The sequence below is a fragment of the Lepisosteus platostomus genome, chromosome 1 (assembly GCF_059453375.1).
Source record: "Lepisosteus platostomus isolate fLepPlt1 chromosome 1, fLepPlt1.hap1, whole genome shotgun sequence".
In the NCBI taxonomy this organism is placed as follows: domain Eukaryota; kingdom Metazoa; phylum Chordata; class Actinopteri; order Semionotiformes; family Lepisosteidae; genus Lepisosteus; species Lepisosteus platostomus.
In genome coordinates this window covers 8,718,744-8,739,462 of record NC_142611.1, presented here as the reverse complement: position 1 = coordinate 8,739,462, position 20,719 = coordinate 8,718,744, and the positions used below count along the sequence as shown (strand labels likewise).

The window sequence follows — 20,719 nt, the reverse complement described above, 5'->3', positions numbered from 1 at the left end:
GTTTTAAGTGAATTCATGACAATAATGCTTATCTTGGTTTATTGTTCTCAATGATTTTAATTAATCAATCTGTCTCTTTTTCTGAAATAGCGCAACAAAAGAGTATCCTCCACACACTTCTATAGAATCAGTGTTTCTTTCTACAAATCATTGGACCGATGTACAGTATGTGATGACATGACTGGAAACATTCAGGCTTTAGAACAGACCAGCAGATCTGGGCTCCAGACCTTTTTGGCAGTCAGTTCCAGTATTCACAAACATATGTAAATGGGGTTTAACAGTTGCAAAGATAAACAGCACTGCATGTAAAAAAGAACTTGGTGAAATGTTTTGCTATAATGCAAAAGGGCTTGCTAGATTGCAAATCATGGCTGGTAAAAAACCTGTACCCAACCTAGTATCTTTGCATGCTAAAGTACTGGCAAAGTTTAAATAAACATTATTTTTTGTATGTCATGTATTTCTAGGATTTGGTTTGAAGACAATCAAGGTAAGTCTATTGTATACATAAAGAGGAGGTACACACAAAACCTACTTACTGTCAGAAACTGCACTTTTAGACTAAACTACACATATGAAAATAATTTTATTTTTCCTGTCAATGCATGTTTTTCTTGCTAAATCCTATATTATATATTATATATTATATATTATATAAATACATATACAAAAAACTCCTAGCTTTACTTGGATATGACTTCATGATCCAACAGTAGTCTGTTTGGTTACATTCCTAATATGTTATCACTATATTTATTCAGACTGACCTGGCACTGCTGTGTGCAAGTACGTGATTTATGGTTACTGATAATGTGATTTTGAAAGTATATGCTGTAAATATACAGTATTAACAGTCACATCATTTATAGGACACAACTGAAAATTGAACACAATTCGAATGACTTGGCTAATGATAAAAAAGAAGACCCCTACTTGACTTAACCCTATTTGCAGATTAAAATATTAAGGTAATGAAGTCAGTTGAAATCTAAATCTGTTAAGTCTTAAATATTAATATCTGATATTCACTGCGTCCCCGTGTTTTATCACAATTGTTGATATTTCTCTGATTTCTTCTTTAGACTGGGGTATACTGATACATGGGCAGGCTTTTATCTCGACAGTGATGTAAGGAAAAATAAAATAATCAGCCATCGGCCATTTCTGTTGCAGCCGAAAACGTTCATCAATATTTTTGCTTGTTGTTGCATAGCATGTTATGATGCATTAACAGTGAGCTAAGTACACATTAGCTGTAAAAATGTCTGAAAGAATTATTCTGAAGCATATAGAAATATCAGGCCAGTTGATTGCATACTATGCATATGTTTTACCTGGAGCCAGTTCTGGTAAAGTTTTCAACACAATCAAATGCGAGGCACCTCAAGGCAGTCAACCCACTGGATAAAAATGATTTCCTTAAGACAGCTACAGAAAAGAATGGCTGCCAAAATGTGCTAAAGCAGCTGTTTTTTCAAACACTAAAATCTTCAAAGAAGATTCAAAGATGTTGAGGATGAAAATACCAGCCGTCTAACACAGTTATTACTGTAACTCTGGATAGTCAGCCATTTCTAGTTGTTTGAAGATGAACGATGTTGGATTCCACCATCTCACTGAAAGTCTGGAACCTTATTACAAGGATCTCTGGACGTTTGCCTGACAAAACACTGCTACAACTCTACAGTGCCATTTTTATTATTAGCAGAAATATTGTTTTCCAATTTCATTATATTAGCATTCATGTAACATTTTTAGATTAATTTCTCAAAAGAAGCCATGTAGTTCTACTCTGACATTTTTGTGATCAAGTTAATAAAGATTACTTGAATGCAGTTCCTCCTACGAAATCATGTACTATAGTATAAAGTTTCTATTTCTGTATTTTGCCATTTCATAAAAGCACTAGTAATGCAAAAGTAATGTCAAAACTTTATTTTTGTCAGTTTTTTAAAATTGAATGAGCCTGGACTGATTTTTTGTTACAAAAGTCTCAGAAAAAAAAATCACCCACAGCTTAAATGTTAGTGTGAACTCTTCAAAGTACTTAACGTGAAGTAAAACTAAAGGCTAAATATCAGTATCAGCATCATTATCAGACCATTGGAAATCTATGGGTTACCTACAGTATATGTTTTAAGATTTAATTTTTATTTTCTTCATATGAAGACAACAAACAACAGGCCTGCTTAAGTAATTCAAACCTTCTAAGCGAATTATGCAGGTTTGAAGGAGCGGCTTAAAACCCTTTATGAGTGCTTTTGTCTTTGATTTTCCTGATATAAACAGTTTCTACTGGTTTATCCCATTGGGAGCTACTCCTTTCTATCTCTTAATGGGTTTTTCATTGCCTCAGGGGCATAATAGTGAGGGACTTACATGAAAGCCCATGATGTCAAATAAATCAGTCTAACATCTTTTAATTGGGCATTAGAGGTCACTTAACAATTCCTGTAAAAATCATCATCACTATGTATGAAGTATCTAGCTTATCAATACTGTTGTGTCATTGATATCCATATATATTAAATCTGGTTATTTCAATTTTTCCATCATAGCAGCAATGTTGGAACTATCCAAACAGTTGTTGGCAGCACCTTCACAACTGAGGGTTATCTGATCTGATTAGCATCCCCAAATTGAGTTTAGACATCAGATGTTTTACAACTGACAGAGACTAGAATGTTCTGATTCTTAACAGGCATGTGACCAAAAAAACACTACTTAAAAGGTAGACGGCAAAGGAGAAAAAAAGTGAATGAAGAAAACAAGCAAAATGGTCTGATATTGGATAAAGTGAGTTCCGGTGCTAAAATTGAAACATTCTTTGCCACATGGATTACCATTGGCAAACCAAAACATATCAGGTATTGAGATTCAGAGGGACTCAACTTACAGTACATTCATGGAAGTAAGTCTGAGTTTGTATTGGAATACATTCTTGTAAATAGATCAAAGGTGGTGTCATTTTATATCATTGTAGAGTCTGATCTTAACTACTGAGGATTTTTTACATTATGAACATGATTTTTCAGAGATAATGGGGAAAAAAGGGTGTCACGGTGGTGCTATTTGCGTGAAGATAGTATGTGCTCCTGGTGTTCGCATTGGTTTCCTCTGGGTGCTCCAGTTTCCCATCACATACTGATAGGTTAATTGGCTTTTGGCAAAATTGGCCCTAGTGTGTTTGTGTGAGTTTCTGTTTATGCCTGTGTCTGTCCTGTGAGGGACTGGCATCCTGTCCAGGGTGTGTCCTGCCTTGCGCCCACTGGTCGCTGGAATGGGTTCTGAATCCCCCACAACCCTGTATTGGATAAAGCAGTTAGAAAAGGGATAGATAACGGGGAAAAACATAGCCTGTTTCTAAGTGCATTGGGGGTGGTTGATGTTGGTAATTGAGTTTAAACTTTGGATGCAGTGTTTTGGGCTCTGTACCTCACATAGTAGCCTGTACTTTTTTGTGTGTGTAAATTATAATCAATTCGTGTTTTGTATGTTGGGGTTAATAAATCCTTGCATTTTATACATATATGTCCTATACATTTTTCAACTATCGCAATGTTAATGGAAAATTAAAGAAGCCACATTATCTCACTTGCTATATTCTTACCTCTGGGTTTTTTTTTTACTTTTAGAAATGCATTTTCCTGAAGCTGGGGTTAGGAATGACTAATATTTCATTGATACTAAATTTCTATCAATTCGACTAACACCTTCTTTAAATAAAGAGGATTAAGATCCAAGGTCAATACTCATTGAAAATGCAATTCAATGAATTCAATGCAATTTTGTTAACTAAAGTCAAAGGTCACCAGTGATTTTAGGGCACAATTGTAAGTAAAAGGGGTCTTGGGAATAAACCTGTAATTAATCCTGGAGCTTATTAAAAAAGACTCTATATAACAATGTCTGTTGCTCAATGAAAACCATGAATAACTAATTTGTATATCAGGAATTAAAGGTCACAGGGTTACTAAAAGCACTACAATTGAGGACGCAAGCTTAACATTTAAATAAATTTACATACAATTTCGGAACTTCCGAAAGCAGCAAAAATATAAAGTAATTATTAAAAGCTGGTGAGGGGTAGGTGTCTTTACTGTTGGTCATCCTTTCCTTTGCTCACCAGTAAAATACATTTTCAGTTATATATATTTTTTAAATACACTTTGAAATATTTCATAAATAAATACTTAAAAACCTATCTGTAGATACCTGCAAGCAAGACATGAAAGTATGTGATGCTGAGTACTTTCAAGACAGAATGTCATTGGCTGACATGACACCTTCCTATAATGATAAGTGTACTGGATTTCGTTGTGTAGATTTATTAATTGAATCATGATGCTTAATAACACATGCAAAGCAACACATGGAATGAAGAACAGATGAAGGCGCAACAAGCAGATCTGTTTATACTGATTATTAATAAATCAAAATGCCAAGGAATAAATACCAGAAATTATAATCCTGCTGAGAGTGCTTAGGCTTAAGTGAAGAAAAAGATTCATCTGAAGATTTGATAATCTGGTGACTTAAGTAAATAGGGTGATAACCAGGAAATTTTATGAATTATTCAAACCGAACATATAATTCCTTATGAATGTCTTGTATTTTTTGTATTTGTGATACATATATTTTAGACTCACAATATGGCAAGTGGAAGCGATTAAGTTTCAATCAACTCCCACAGAGTTAAAAGGAGGATATGAATGAGACAGAAAAAATGCCAACAGCATCTCTGCATTGGAAAGCTTTGGACTTTTGCAAAACAGCAGAAGACTGCTTAAGAATTTCACATGAAAGACGGAACATGGTTTCTGGGAATTATTTCTTGAGATATTGTTTACCATACAGCCTGCTTCCAAAACTTAATCACAGTTTTGTTTCTGACATGCAAAAGCTACAAGCTAGACATTGCTCAATGATTTGCATTTTCCCATTTCCCTTGTTAACAACAAAAAACAGAAAATCCTTTTAAATTAATACATTTATGTTAAAAAGTGGCGTTAATATGTATTACACCATACGTACTTATACTTTGTTGGTGTTATGCACTGGAACAAGTTGTACCTAATAAAAAAGTTTTCCCAAAAACAGACTTTAGCAGTACCTCATAAATTTGTATACTTTTTTGTAGTCTAATTCTATCAAGGCTAATAATTAATTGTTATTTACCAAGAAAAAATAATATGTTAAGATGGACTTTATTGCACTTTTAATATCAAGTACAATAACACTAAAATAAAATAACTTAGTATAATTGTTTTTTTTTGTATTATTGTTATAATGTTATGAAAACGGACAACAGTACAATCGGATTTTTCTAACGCAATGGTCTTCAGGCAGTTTTATGTAAATTTAAAGGCACAAACCATGAAATTATCTCATATGTCTTTCACTCAATTTATTTTAATTAACAATAAATAAGTAGCATATTCGCTACCGATACAAAACTACAACTGCCTCTAAATGCGTCACTTGTTCCCCTATACAGTGTGCTGAGGTACTGTACACCTGTGCGCGGCAGAAGGTTACGAAGCGTATCCACTCTCCACCTCGACTGTATATATAATGTATCGTTACATTAGAGAAGTTCTATGGATACAATATCAACTAACACAAGAGCACAACAAAAAATAAAATACTCCATCATACATTTTAAACGCGACCGATTCATCACATAATCAACGCTGTTTTGAGATATCCAGGCATAAACTAGCAGCACTTTTAAATAATTATTAAACTTCTGCTGGTAATGAATAACGCTGAAAACAGGAAAAACACAGTCATGGGATGAAGTAAGAATACATTAGTGAAGACTCTGTTGAATCACAAATAACTTTTATTATTAGACCCCGTAGCCAAAAACATTTAAAGTCAACTCACAGATAAATAGTTTGATACGCCAGATACAGTGTTTTATTTTACTTTTTTATCAAACACTGTTACCTTGGACAATGCACATGCATACACATCAATATATTTTCTTAAAAAATGATTGTATATTACGTAATGTATATAGAATAACTATACCATCTTGTACGTTTCTTCCAGTATTGCTATCCTTTCATTTACCAATCCTTGCGTAGCTGCGGGTATGAAAACGGGTGGTCTTTGGTATTCACAGAAACAAATAAAACTGCAATTAGTAATCCCATGGTTCGCAAAGACAAAAGCAATTGTAGAAATGTCAATGTTTGACCCTTTCCATGAGGAAGGCTTTGCTTTGTTAATAGCCTGCCACCGTTTATGTTAAAGCACCTGGTGCTTGAATCCACCTTACAAATGTAAAATTCGCTCCTTATTTCGAGGGCAAAATGCACTTATCACTACACAAAAATGTTCAGTCATATCTCACATTAAGCGACGCCCATTAAATAGCGTTCCCCTAGACACCAGTAAGTACGATTATTAATATCCAGTGTCAAAGCAATTAACTTAAAACTGCATTAATTCCAACTGCCAAAGAACTGATACGCGTAAAATAATAACTATATGAATATATCATACTAGTATATTTTCTCCGGAATAGTAAAATACAGGTATGAGTAACAGAAACAGACAGATTACTGAACAATCTTTATTTCGGAAATTGAGAAGGCTTACCACATCTCAGAAGCCGCTGATGAGCCTGCAGCAATAAGCTCCTTCAAGTCGTGCCATTGAAAACACCAAGAACGGAATTGCTCATATATTGTCTTTTCCCTTAGAATATCGTCCTTGCTCGCAAAGCACTCTACTACAGATAGGTACACCCGTCTACATATAGATATACCTTCATCCCAGTAATTCACTTTGAAACCACTTGTATTTTCCAGAATGATGCGATGTTAATTTGCAGCAAATGTCTAGTATCCGTTCATTAAGAATGAAGATATCAGGGGAAAAAATAAAAACCTCCTTATTTTGTATCCAGATCACTCCCCCACCTTCACACAAACCGCGTCCTCTTCCACTGCATTAGGTCTTTTTTTTCGCAGAAGGGGAAAGCAACGACTGACCCAGTAAGGTATCCAGGGTTTTTGCCCGTGTTTACAAGCCCGCAGTAAAGGACTCCAGAAAATGTTTGCTTGCAAACAGAGCTCTCTGAGAAAATGACAAACCAATTTCGAAGCTGTGTTCTGCGAGATACAGTCCGAGAAAGAGAAGGGAAAGAACGGTGAAAATAAAACCCGGAACTGGATCGGCTCTCACTACACGGACTCGGGCTCCATCTAGCAGCAAACGTTGGGTAAAATGCTGCACAACCAGCATTACCTTACCTGCATTAAATCAAATCTTTATTGCTTTTGTCTTTGTCATTTATGTGTATTCTTATTTTATAATGCTGCGAAAATATTACAAACCGACCAGTTCGTCTGTAAGTCAAGAAATATATTTTTTTTTTGTTTTTGTATTGTACATTAATAAGACCAGTTGTTATACATATTAAATACGGTGTTTATACTGTACAGTATATTCAAGACATATACAGTGCATATATTATTCACTGAAAAAACGTAAGCAAGGCAAATTGTGTTCATATTTAATTTTGCAGCTCTAACTAGCTGATACAGCAACTCCCAGATTTATTCACATCCTTCATAAAATCTAAACATTATTTAGATTGTAAAAAAAACTAAATTTAAGTGTCCGTCAAGACGTTTCAAAATATATTAAATTACAAAATACCAGTATCATACACAGTAGTGTGTTCTGTATATCAATAGCAAAACTGTAGGAAAAATAAAAAGTAACAAAACATATTATAACATATGGCTTTCTAAAAACTTTGTGCTTAAATTTATTCACAAAGCTTTACTGTATGTAAAAAATGCTTTTAAATTTTATCTCTCTTGGTTTTCTGGTAATCTGGATGCTTGAAAAAAACATTTAGCTTCTTGAATTCACCTTGATTGGCAAGGGATATGAAAGCAGTCGATACTCTTTGTCATCATGGGGAAAGTCAGAGAATTTCAGATAAAGGGTTACTGACCTTGAGAGTTCTGTTGATGACTTAAAAAAATCATACAAGGGTCAAAATCATTTTCAGCCACATCATGTCATCAAGAAATTGGAGGCTATTGGAATGGTTGAAGGCAGACAAGGAAGGGGACACAAGAAAAGTCTGCTCAAATGTGAGCTCGGAAAGAAATGTTCTAAGAGGCTAATTGATACTCTGAGGCAAAGATTGAGAATAGTCAATAAACATTGACATCTTCAGTATACAATGTTACCAAGACCTTACATTGACCTCATGAGTTTGATGTCCAAAGCAGAATTATAGCTCCCATCATCTGATACACAGCAGAATTCTACTATGACATACTGTAATCGTGTGTGAATAAGAGGTGTGAATTTGCTAAATAGCATCTAAATAAGTCCTAGTTTAACATAACTATTGTATATGGTATGTATGTTCATAATATAATAATCAAATATAATCTGATCATTCTCATTACATTCAATGCAAGAAATCTGGTAAAGGAAGGTGAAACACATGTTGTGGAGAACACTATCTCCTCTGTAAGCCTGCAGCTGAATCTGTCTTGCTTTTTTCTTTTCCGTTTTCTGGTCTTGGTGTCAGTGTTACAATTGAGGAATGAGTGGATTCAAAAGTATAGATGGTTAGATAAGCACAAGACCTGATGCCTTCTATCAAGAAGCACAAGTTTATTTTAAATACCAAGCCAATTTTTAATTTTTTTTGTTAAAATGTATTCACACTTTATCATGGGTACAAATAAGCATTTATGGATTTTTTAAAAAGTTTTTTTTTCCTTTCTTAAGCAGACTGCAACAATGCCACAGTTCTGGCAGAGAGAAGGAGCTTGCTTGGGAATTGTGCTGATAGGAACATCACAACACGAAACCACCAGGGCATTGAAGATCCATCCCACGCCAGATAAGCGGCATGTAACAATCTAAGTAGGACTAACTGAGGGATCACTTTTTCACAGCATTAACAATAGCTGCTTGGACAAATGTCTGACCCATAAACTCTATTACAGGTGAGTATGATGAAATTCATTCACCGGAGGATGTAATTAACCTCTACTTGTTCTACTCACTTTACAGCTTCACATTGACCACATTTTTAAACTTACATTCTGTTACTTGTTACAGCAATAATTCTGTCAGTGTAAAGTCAACTCAAAGGTCCCTTACCTTATAACCCAATAAAGTTTGACCGCTCAAAACCTTCAACTTCAACCTGGATCAATGTCATTCACTGGCCTACTGTACCTAGCATATATAAAATTATTCCAGGTCCTTTATGTGAGTCTATACCATCTTTATGAGTCTATTCCAGTTATAATAATCTACAGACATAACATTCAACTCATACTGTATGGTTGCATGTTAAATATTTGCAAATATTTACAAAAAATAAATGATATCTCACCTGAAACAGAAAATAAGGCCAACTTTGTGCCATCTAATGTTGTATAACCATTGTTTTAAATGAAAGATTGTATTTTTAGTCCACTGCAATTGGTTTCCATTTTGCATGCAACTTTACTTTACTGATGCTCTGTTTTAGAGTCTGACTTTGGTACTACTTGGCTTGTATATTTTCTTTTATAGTCTTAAAATATAATTGGAGGTATATATTCTGTATCTCTATATAATCTATATTTGCTCAATATATTTAGGTAAGCAACCAGTGCAATTAACTATCTGGAGTATTTTGTGTGAGTGTAGGTGGGTGTTTTACCTAAAAAAAATATTATTTTTTGTTATAATATTACAAATTACATACTGTACTATCACAAAGTTTTCAGATCTGCTCTTTCGGTAAAAAAAGGCAAATCTACAGTAGGTGTATTACACCAACTACGGTACAAAACAAAATGCTAAATTTTGGGTTAATATTTTTTTAAATCAAAATATACTTTATCTCCATAACAACATCTCACAAAGGAAACAGTCTCACAAATATGGTAAGCATTCTGACTATGTATGAACTTCGCATGCAATAAAACCTTTCCAAAAGGCGGCGATTGTCCATTATCAATCTGTGCAAGTGGATTTTGAGTTCATATACAGTAACTATGTACTGTAGACCTCATATTGTATCACGTGAAAGAAAGTGAGAAGGCAGCTGTGTCATCGTAAAACCTTAATCGATGGCAGTACAACTCAGGTCGTCATGGGTCGAGGTCCAGCAGGTCGTCTCTCTAAATATCGAACTTTTGGAAAGGCTCCAAATTGCCCAATTAAGAAAACAGGTATTCTGCTCATAACAGAAATGTTCTGCCATGTCCAAGCTATACTTCAGCAGAGAATGAGATGCCCCTTCTCTCGTGACTTGTAAATCAATTTTGACATTTTATAAGTGAAGAAAATACTAGTGAAGAAAATATATATATATATCTGTTTTACTAACCATCCAACCATTTGCTAACCATTTACTCCTGATGAGAGTCACAGTTATTCAACAGTTTTAAATTAAAAACTAAAGATGTCATACTGAGAGATTCTATGTAAATGATTGGCTCTCCTAGTTCTCCAGATGGACATGAGCAAATTGATTATTGAAAGCGAAATCTACAGAGGCAGTGAAAGACCTCAGCAACAAAGGTTTTATTTAACAACTAAAAAGCAGACTTCTTAGAAAAAGAATGTTTACAATTAAATATTAATAAAGGTTTTGCTAAGGATTTTGTTTGCTTTAACTGTAGTACTTTACAGAACGTAAATAAAATTGGACAAAATCAAGTCAAGAAAAGAATTAAAGAATCTTGAATACTTTGTGAAAAGAAAACTATTGACACATATTTCTATGCTGGACAGGCACAGAGGTTTTAGATACTGTGCAAACTGTGGCTAACACTATATAGTACATAAAGCCACATATCAAATTTTAAAAAAGACCTGTTCTACTCTATGACAGTACTTTAGAAAAAAATGGCACCAAATCTAATTGTGGAAATTTCAGTTTCATATCTAGTACATTTTAGATATAAGGGTCAATTTTAAGAAATCTGAGGGCAACATAACTACTGAGTACGTAATCAAATATGAAAAACAATGGAAAAACAATTCAGATGTATGAAACAATAAATAAGGTAGTCAAAGAACTTAGATTTATATATATAGTTTCTTAAGCACATACTACATACAGTACATTCAATTTTTATAACAGATCAAAGCATAAAACAAAATACAACTGCAAAATAATGGACACTCTCAAGAAGGAAACAAAAAAGGCAGGCAAGTTGGGCAAATCTTCCCTGATGAAAAGATGAAAGCATCTGTTCACACTGCCACAGTCTTGGCACTAGTAATCTCAACATGACTCTTTCCATAAAAGCATTTTTTTTCTTGACTACCTGTCTATCAACACATTTTGTTTAAACAAGGACTTAATTAAACATGAGAGAAATTAGACTGCTTTAAAAATTGCATATTTAAACTCCATAATGTGTAACAGGGAAGCTACCTCTTGGAGTTGTTCATGTCAATTTATTCCACCACAGGGAGGTTTAGAGATAATGGAGAAACAGAATTAAATGCAAGCATTCATATGAGGATAAAAGTGGAATCTAAGGCAGTTGATTTTCCTTATGTTTCTCTATAAATAAGTAGAGAACATAGGAGAAGGTTTCTAGTCTTGCAGTGAGTTCGCGATGAGATCAGTTATTTTGGTTAGGTTACTTTTACAGCTCAATCAATCTCATCTCAATCTCTGATCAATCTCAGTGCTAACCTGTCAACTCACAGTTAGTCAAAATTTGTACAGTAATCCAAAATATCATTTTCTATAGGTAAGGGAAATAGGCTTACTGAGAGCATTAAAAATCACAAGCTCATTGGAATCAGTGCTTCGTTGGGAAAGGAGATACTATAGGAATTCTCTCGTTGATATAGCCAGTTCAGCCACCAGTTCAGACTGAAGGAACTCCACTAAGGCATAGTCAAAGAAGGACCAGAGAAGGCCAGTAGGATACTGTAGAAAATCCACACTCTCAGTTAGGTTCGTTTGTGAGAAAGGGAGTTTATTATGTATGCATACAGGAACTGATCAGCCACCGGAGCCGTAGTCAATTCAAAATACAAGGTGGGACTTCCCATTTATATAGTCAAGCAGCTACACAAAAACCAAGCACAGAGGAGGAAGTGTTTCCTGAGGAGTAATACCACTCCAACGGAGTAGTTAACGTATTTGTGCAATAAGGTGTTAAGCAAAGATATTGCATAACAAAGACAGCTTATTTTACGACTCCAGATGTCGATATCCACTCCCCACTAGTCCTTGAACATTATTTTGAAGTCCAGCGCAATTTCAGCTCCGCAAATCTTTTCTGACAACATCTGTTCAAACAGTTAAGAGCTCCGATATGCTCTTAACCTTTTCCTTCAATATGGACCATATTACGGTGGAAGGGTGATTTTATTACACAAGGGTTTGTCCAGCTATGGCTCTGACTCTGAAATGTTCAGTAGTTTGGACAGTTAATATGAGTAGGTCCTCCTTTGGCATGTATCCAGTTAAGGGGGGACCTGTCACAGATCCTTTTACCAATGATTATGTGCTGAAGTGAAATGCTCATCTGAACCATTTGTACACTTTATATTTTTGCAGTTTCACTGTGTTTAATAAGTTAATGATTTAACTTATTTTGTTATTTGTCAGATAAAAAGGGGACCTCAGAGTGAGATGGCTATGTTTTATGTATGTCCTGCCTAACTTCATCTCTAGTCTTGTACAATTTGGCCTTTCTGATGTTTCCCCCTTCATTCATTTGGAGAAGCAATTTCTCACTTCTTGATCTGCTCTGATAACTGATCTGTTCCATCAATAGTTTTCTCATAACAAAGTATGCAAAACCCTTCTAATTCTTTATTGATTTCAGTAGGCCTGCTCATGCATAATGCCTGCTGCATTTCACCCACATGGATGCTGCACTTCAGTGGTGATGAAGTACTGTAGGTCCCCTTCTATATGTAAAATGCTATAGAAATGTAAAGAATTATTTTATCATCACTGAACAGGCAATATGACTACACACTGCATGGTAAAAAGTCTGAGTCTGTGTTAACATTATATATTAGTGTTCGTGCTTTGAAGACAGGTTCTAGAGTGTAATTGAATGCAGTTGTATTTCTTAAGACATAAGGCTTCTAACATATCTTTATGAGCTAACATTCTTATTTTGCCTTGAGGTCAACTTTTGATAAAAAGTGCTATGAAACTGAATTTTATTCCAAATATTCAAATGTGTTATGGAGCTCATCCATCATCTTAACTTCTAAAATACTGGACACGCGGTTCAAAATAAATGTGCAGTATCTTCTTTTCAGGAAAGGACTGATCATTTAATTTATCATGTTCACAGATTTGCTCTACAAAGAGGTGGGATTGGTACTTCCGGGTCTATAAATACTGTAATGGGCCAAAGTGTTTCCTTTACAATCCCAACTGCCAAGATATAGAAAAGTCACAATTGTTCTTGGTAACCATAACCTAGATATACTGTATGAAACTCTTTTAATGAGAGCACCATTTAGATAAGTACAGTATATCCAGTATATGTACAGTATATACAGTAAGAATACTATATATACTCAATAGCCCAGGGGTAACTGAAAATTAAAATGTGGAAATGAGCATTCCAGAAGAATTTGTGGTTGCAGCCATAGAGAAATTCAAAACTAGATTAACAAGCTGTTGAGTACTTGCAGTACTTGCAGTGAATGGTGCGTGTAAGGACATTGTTACTAACAAAGGTTACTGTACAGTATATGCCAACTAAAATTATCCTCGAAGGCATCCTGCTTCTACAGTACTGCATTGTAGCTACAGTACATTGTAGTAGGTGGTTAAATCAGATAACTATTTACAGAGGTTTTTTTTCCATTACTAATCATAAGACTTTGCTGTTACTTAATTTAATTAAATGCTTAATTACTGTACACTTTTTTTAAATGAAGTGGCATGAAGGTTCAGTGTACAGTAGTTTATTCACCAGTATTGAAACAGTATGTTGGGAGAATCATTTTGAATTTCTTATATTTATTGTTTTCTTTTTGTTTTTCCAACATGCGGATGAATTGCCAGAATATATTGCTTTTTTCAAGAACACAGAATTGTGCAATTACTTTTACAGTATAGCATATTGCAATAGATTGAAATAGCCGTATAAAGATGGAATAGATCTTTTAATTTTACTGTACACCTAAATATTTTTTCATCAACAATGTATTATTTCAGTAATGCACTTGCAGAACTTTAAAAATGTATAAGAATGTGATGAAAAAATAATGTATGGTACATGAAAAGGTTAATTATGGTATATGAATATTATAGTATATTCTAATTTAAGATTACTTTGTAACTCAATAAGACAAATTTGTATGCTGTGCAGTCTTTTTTGGCCAAGGGATGTATTACAGACATAGCGAACACATTTATTTCTATTAAAATATTCACTCCAGAATGATGTAATCACTACCTGGTGGTTGACACTAACATATTGTTTGATTTATACAATTTATACTAATTGAGAGATGCAGTTTTGTATAAATATGTTAAGAAACACAGGGCAAGTTATGGGAATATGTCAGGGCAAATTTTCAACACAAAACATGTAGGAATATATTGATGCAGCTTCACAGTTCTTGTGCATTTTGCATGTTCTCCCTGAATTCAATGTGGTTATGTAACAAATCACCACAACTAATGTTTATATCACCTATTGAAAGTAAGAGATAAAGTATTCTTCTCTAAAGAATACTGTATGTACTGCATAAGATATCGGGTCTGCACATTTGACATGCATGGAACAACAAATTAATACCACTTTAGTACTTATGTATTTTGTGGTAACAACATTCATCATCACTAAAAGAGAGATCCCAGGAACTTAGAACTTCATGTTCCAGCTTATTGTGTTCTTTTGTGTGTTTTAAATTTAATATTTAGATTTAATTTAATAATTAATAAGGACACTATAAACATGTCTAGTGAATATTACACAGGATTGTGAATTGAAGTGTATTAATATATTGAACGATATAGGCTGAATTGTCTCCTTTCATTTGTAACCTTTCTTGTGTTCGAATAGTATGAAAGAGGATCATGTACCTGTACAAAATCAGGCGAAGAACAAGTAAACAGAATGTAAAGTGATTTATGATTTTAGAAAAAAATCCTATTTATTTTTTTTCTTTGAAGGAACTCTGACATCCTGCTGGATTAGGCTTGAGATATTATTTCTGAAAATCATGAGCTGACTTCTTAAATGAAGCACATCTTTAAAAATGAATCTCATATTTACTTTATAAGATGTTTCGATAAAGATGTTTTCAATAAAGAGCCTGTATTTTTGTCTTCATTCAAATTTATTAAAAATTAATTGGGCTTTCAGCTGTTAGTTCTGTTAGGTCAACAAGAGTCAGCAGTGTGGAGAGGTATTTAGGTTCCTGGACTCAAAACAGGAAGGTTGTGAGTTTAGATAAGTGCTTCACAGGGCTTATCTTTCCAGTGAATATCTTACATTGACCAGCTAAAAGAACTGAGTGTCTTTAATCCTAAAAAATTAAATTACAATGAGACTTGATTAGGTATTCCAAATCCACCAAGGTATTGTCAAAGTCAACACAATGTACTTCTTAAGAATCAACAAAGAAACACAAAAAAGTTTAAATTAACCAAAAGTGTTCAACACTAATAAGAAAAGATACTTCTTTACATAAATGTTTTTGGAAAATCTGTAATACACTACTTTGTCTTGTTATTAAAGCTGATGTACTGACTTGTAGGGAAATGGCTGTATTGGATCAGATACCAACAACCCAACAGCAAAATGTACAAAATAGACTCCCCTCATTCTATCTACATTTGATACACATCATTTATTAACTACTTATTAAGAGTAACCAATATTGTTTCATTCTCTTTGATAAAAGTGTACAAATAAATAAAATGCATTACTCAATAAAGCCAAAAACCATACAATAAAAAATAAAGCCACAAATCAAACACAAACCAGGACCAACCATACCTGAGACAAATAATAATGATAATTAATAAAGTACACAGTATAAGACCTAATTCATATTATGATTCCTTCTTTAAATGAGAAATAAATTATATATAATTCTATAATTATAATTATTAATTAAATGCAATAATTTTACTGCTGTGTCGTTTACAAATGTTGTTTATTGTTGACCGATCCATACACATCCAACAGTATAATATACTAGTACAAATAAGATTTAACAGCCATATCAATCTGTTTTGCTATGATATTTAATCCAGGTGGATGCTGCACATTGGTGGAGGTGGAGGGGAGTCCCCATTACCTGTAAAGCGCTTTGAGTGGAGTGTCCAGAAAAAGCGCTATATAAGTGTAAGCAATTATTATTATTATTAAGTCCTCTTCTTTAACATTTTACATCACCCATTCTATGTAGTACCTAACATATCCACAAGATGTCAGAGCTAAATCTCTATACTGTTGTCAAATGAACACGCAAGTAATATTTAAATCATTCCCAATGAAAAAGAAAGAGAAAAACGTTGGAAAGAAAAAAACGTCTCCAGTGAGACTTAAGATTTAATTCTCTCTTGTCTGTAGCATATTTATGTTTTAACATCCCTGCGGACCTTCTACTTCCACATACAGTATAATGGATGCAGTGGTTGTTCTTTAAATAGGACACATCCATATTAGTGTCACTGATATTTTATCTTTATAGATAAAAAGTTTTAAAAAGTGCTTACCCAAATATAATTAAACTCTAGGAAGAAAAGTGTAAGAATTGTTTCTCAGTCTTTTTTTTTTATTTGTTGCCTATTTGCAAATTGAGATAAAGTAACGTGCATCCTATTCCTAGAATACTAACATATGGTTATGTGCTAGCATTGTCAATACTATTACAAACTCTGTTTTTTTTCTAAATTATGAAGGTTTACATATATATGATTATTATATGTCATATTAATTATTTTGGTATCATCCCTAAAGGCATATAAGAAACCTAAATCTAAACTGCAGAAATGAGAAAAGCAATTCCCCAGGGAAATTTTACTGCAGTATTAAGTACCAGCAGAGTTGAAAGGCAATTACGATCTATGGGTTTATTGTAGTGCATGGTGGGATTCTATATATTTAGAAGCAGGATATATTTGAATTTTAAATCATACTTTCTGAAACAGCATAGTACTTTTTCAATAAGGCATAAATGTGTAATTTGTAATTTGTAATTTTCATCACCTTATATTTGAAGTTAGATTCTGTGCAATGATATATACTGTATCTATAAAGGACTTTAGAAAGTTTATTGCAGCAAAGTAACCACATAAATATATAGCTAAGAAAAGAAAATTATTTCTGCACCTATACTGTAAATATATAAGATTTGATATACTTCTACTGCTTAAAGAACAGTTTTTTAGTATTCACGCTGATGGGTTTTATGGTTATCGGCTTTGAGACTTTTCAGTCGCTTCCATATTTTTTCTAAGAGCTCCTCAGAAATGAAAGTTGACATTTCAATTATTACATTAGCACTTTCGATTGTTTTCCACATTTCAGTCATGCTGTATCTGAACTCTTCCGATACCCCTTTCACTACTGAACTAATCTTATAACTATTACATCATCTAGGGAAGACGATTACATTTGTTGTTTTCGCTAATAGCATTGTGTCTTGCTACTTTCATGTTCTTGAACTTTTGAACTTGGCTTCAGAAAATGGGAACCAGATTTTAGTAGTCAAATATTACAAAATCATAGTTCTACATAATTTAAGACTGTATCTTAAATACCAGGTAGTTTACCCATAAGAAATCTGTCATTATCACAGGATGCCGGATAGCTTTCTGTAGGAAATAATCTGAACATCTGTATGTCATGAACAAAAGCACATAGTTTTATAACGTGATACTAATGGACAAGGATTTTTCTGTAGCAGTACATATACTTGCCTGCACTCTGCTGGATTAATTAAAAGATCATATTACAGTTCACTGAAAGAGCTGTGAGAAAAGGTTCACCTCACTGTGTGTAGGTATGGTGTGTGTGTGAGTGAATTGATCATCTGAAAAATACTTTTAATGGAATTGCCACATTGCCATCTAGTGGATTGAAAAAAATACACATTTATGTTTGCCATTTTGAACTACAGAATATAAAAAGTAGGAAAGTACACTTTCCACAGTGAATTAATTTTATTTTTTCTGACTCTCTGACATGAGTAATCTGGATTTTATAAAAATCCTACGTCCCAATGGTATAGATGCTACATGCATGCTATGTGAACATTCGCATAAAGTGAATGGATTTCCCTTCCAACACTGATTGCTTTCACTTACAACTCAACCAAAAGTACAAAAAGCAATAAAAGTCCTTGACAGCCAAAGGTCACACTATTGAAATCTTACTAGAAAAACAGGGTATACAATTACACATCAAAACTTTATGTAAAAATTAAATGTTAGTAGTTTGTTACAATAATGTTACAAGTATCATATCGGCAGCCACCAGAAAGTGCCACATCACCTCAGGGCCTCTGTAAGTATAGATTGCTGTAGAGTATTAAATATGTAATAAGCACAAATACCAGAACTATCCAAAAGTGATGTAAAACGCCTCAGGAGATATTCTTCATGCGACAGGCAACACTCCAGCAGAGACCATGTAAAAAAAAAAAACTTTGGCTACAAGTAAACTTTTCTAAAAAGTATAAGAGGCTTGGTAGCACAAAAATTAATCTCAATGTGCATGTAGTCTGGTTTTTGGAAGAGAGGAACACAAACAAAAATGATGAGGCACCAGAACCACTATTATTTCACATTTTTTCTATCCAGATAACGCAGTGTTGTTTCATACCAGTTTGTTAATTAAAACCACCCTTTACATTAATATAAAGTTAATTTCCTTTCAAATTGAAAAAAATACCCATTAGTAGTAAATACTGTGTACCTGATCATTGATACATTTGTCTATCAACAAATGTGTAAGTCAGAACATCACAGTTTCGTAATAAAGAAATATGTGTATAAACCTATTCAAAATGTCAAGATTAATACTAAATAACAACTTTTTAGATAACATTGGTATTACCATTAAAAAAAAACTATTTTCCTGACATCAGCATTCCCCACTGTATTTTGTGGTTGGCTTTATGCAGTCAGGCAGCAATTCAGCATAATACTGTAATGATGTTACTGTCATGTGGGTTCATGGGAGGTTATTAGGCAAGGAAGGATAAACTCCCTACCTCCAGACACAGTGAATAAGCCTGAGAGAAAATAACCCTAATGCTCCACTTCTAGTACTCCAATAAACCTGAACTTTCAATCATTGCTTTTTATAGACCACCTGGGTGGAGAAAAATGACATGAATGCCTTCAAGAGGGAACCAGATAGCAAAACACCAGGTGAGACAAATCCTTTATTTCCATGAAGAAGCACTCCTTACACCCTGTTGTTCACACTAGTACTCATAGGACCTGCATAGTCCTAGTGTATCTGTGTCCCACATATCCTGGCCTGGTGCCATGACTACTACGTTGTAATATTGATAAGTGATTGTAGTTTCGCGAAGTATGCAAGCAGTTAACAGGTCAGTAACAGTAACTTCTGAATTCCAGAAGAATGTTTTTTTTTCTATAATTTTGCCAGAAGAGACTGTGATGCAGAACTTCAAAAGAGATTAAGATGCCTTAAGAAATTAAAAAATAAAGAAGATATTCAGCATTAAAATAAACATATATACATATATTTAAATACAATTTATAAAAAATGATATGCCATAATTAATGTCATACTTTGACAAAAGTGTTTGGGCACCAGGCCTTTAGTATTATGAGTGCCCATTCTCTGTTTCCTTCATGTTTTAATTTCTTTTATGTATTTTGGAACCATTTCCTGGCATCTTCTCAGTTATATATTTGAGTTCCATGATCAACTTGTGTTTCATCTGTGCAACAGCAGCTGTTTTGACAATGAAAAGGTCAATCCTGTAACCTTCATTTGTTATACAAATTCTTTTGTAGACATTGCAAAATGCTTAGGATCATTATTCTGCAGCTTGCATTCCCAGCAAACAATGGGCACAAACCAGGGTACACCCTGGATGGGACACCAGTCCATGGCAGGGCAGATACACACATTCAAGGCCAATTTTCCCAGAAGGCAATTAACACGCCAGGATGTTTTTTTGGAAGAGGAAGAGGAAACCTAGAGAAAACCCACACATACATGGGGAGGACATACAAACTACACACAGACAGCACCCCAGGTCCAGAATTGAATGTGGTTATACAGATTCTTACCCTCATTTAGCAGTTCAAGTGCTCAAAGTTGAGTTCCTGGTGTTCTCATGAAATCACATGATATTAGCTCAATGTTTTTTTATATGATTTTGTTTATATACTGTAGGTCTAAAGTTTGACAGAAGACCTTTTTTAAAACTTCAGTACCTTAAGTCATTGGAGCTGTGGTATCTCAGGCACAAGGGCATCTAGCTCCTGACTGGAGGGTTTGGGGTTCAATCCCAGGTAGGGGCAAGCGATGTAGCTTGCTTTATTTCCTTCCAGACAGCTCCCAGGTCCGCTCACCCTGCTTTCCAAATGAGTACTGGGGGTAAATCCTTCCGGGGGTAATAGGCTGGCCAGAACGTGACGCTGACCACATCACCTCCAACTTCAGTGTCAGATGATTGTAGAAAAATGGTGGCCCTTGTCCCCCATTCCCCATTGGTCTTTATGGCCTGA

At 34.2% G+C, this 20,719-nt stretch overlaps 1 protein-coding gene across 28 annotated transcripts in view; it reads right to left on the bottom strand.

Annotated features, from left to right (window-relative positions):
• The window catches only part of adgrl3.1 (adhesion G protein-coupled receptor L3.1), a 338,051-nt gene extending 330,879 nt beyond the window's left edge, over nucleotides 1–7,172 (bottom strand). For 15 of the 28 annotated variants that reach the window (XM_088611524.1, XM_088611880.1, XM_088612465.1 and 12 more), the window contains exon 1: nucleotides 6,613–7,170. The gene's annotated coding sequence lies outside the window, so the exon portion shown is untranslated. Of the gene's footprint in view, nucleotides 1–6,039; nucleotides 6,283–6,612 lie in introns of those variants that run through there. The other 13 variants (XM_088613053.1, XM_088613220.1, XM_088613460.1 and 10 more) reach the window with 4 other exon arrangements.
• Nucleotides 7,173–20,719: the final 13,547 nt, after the last annotated feature.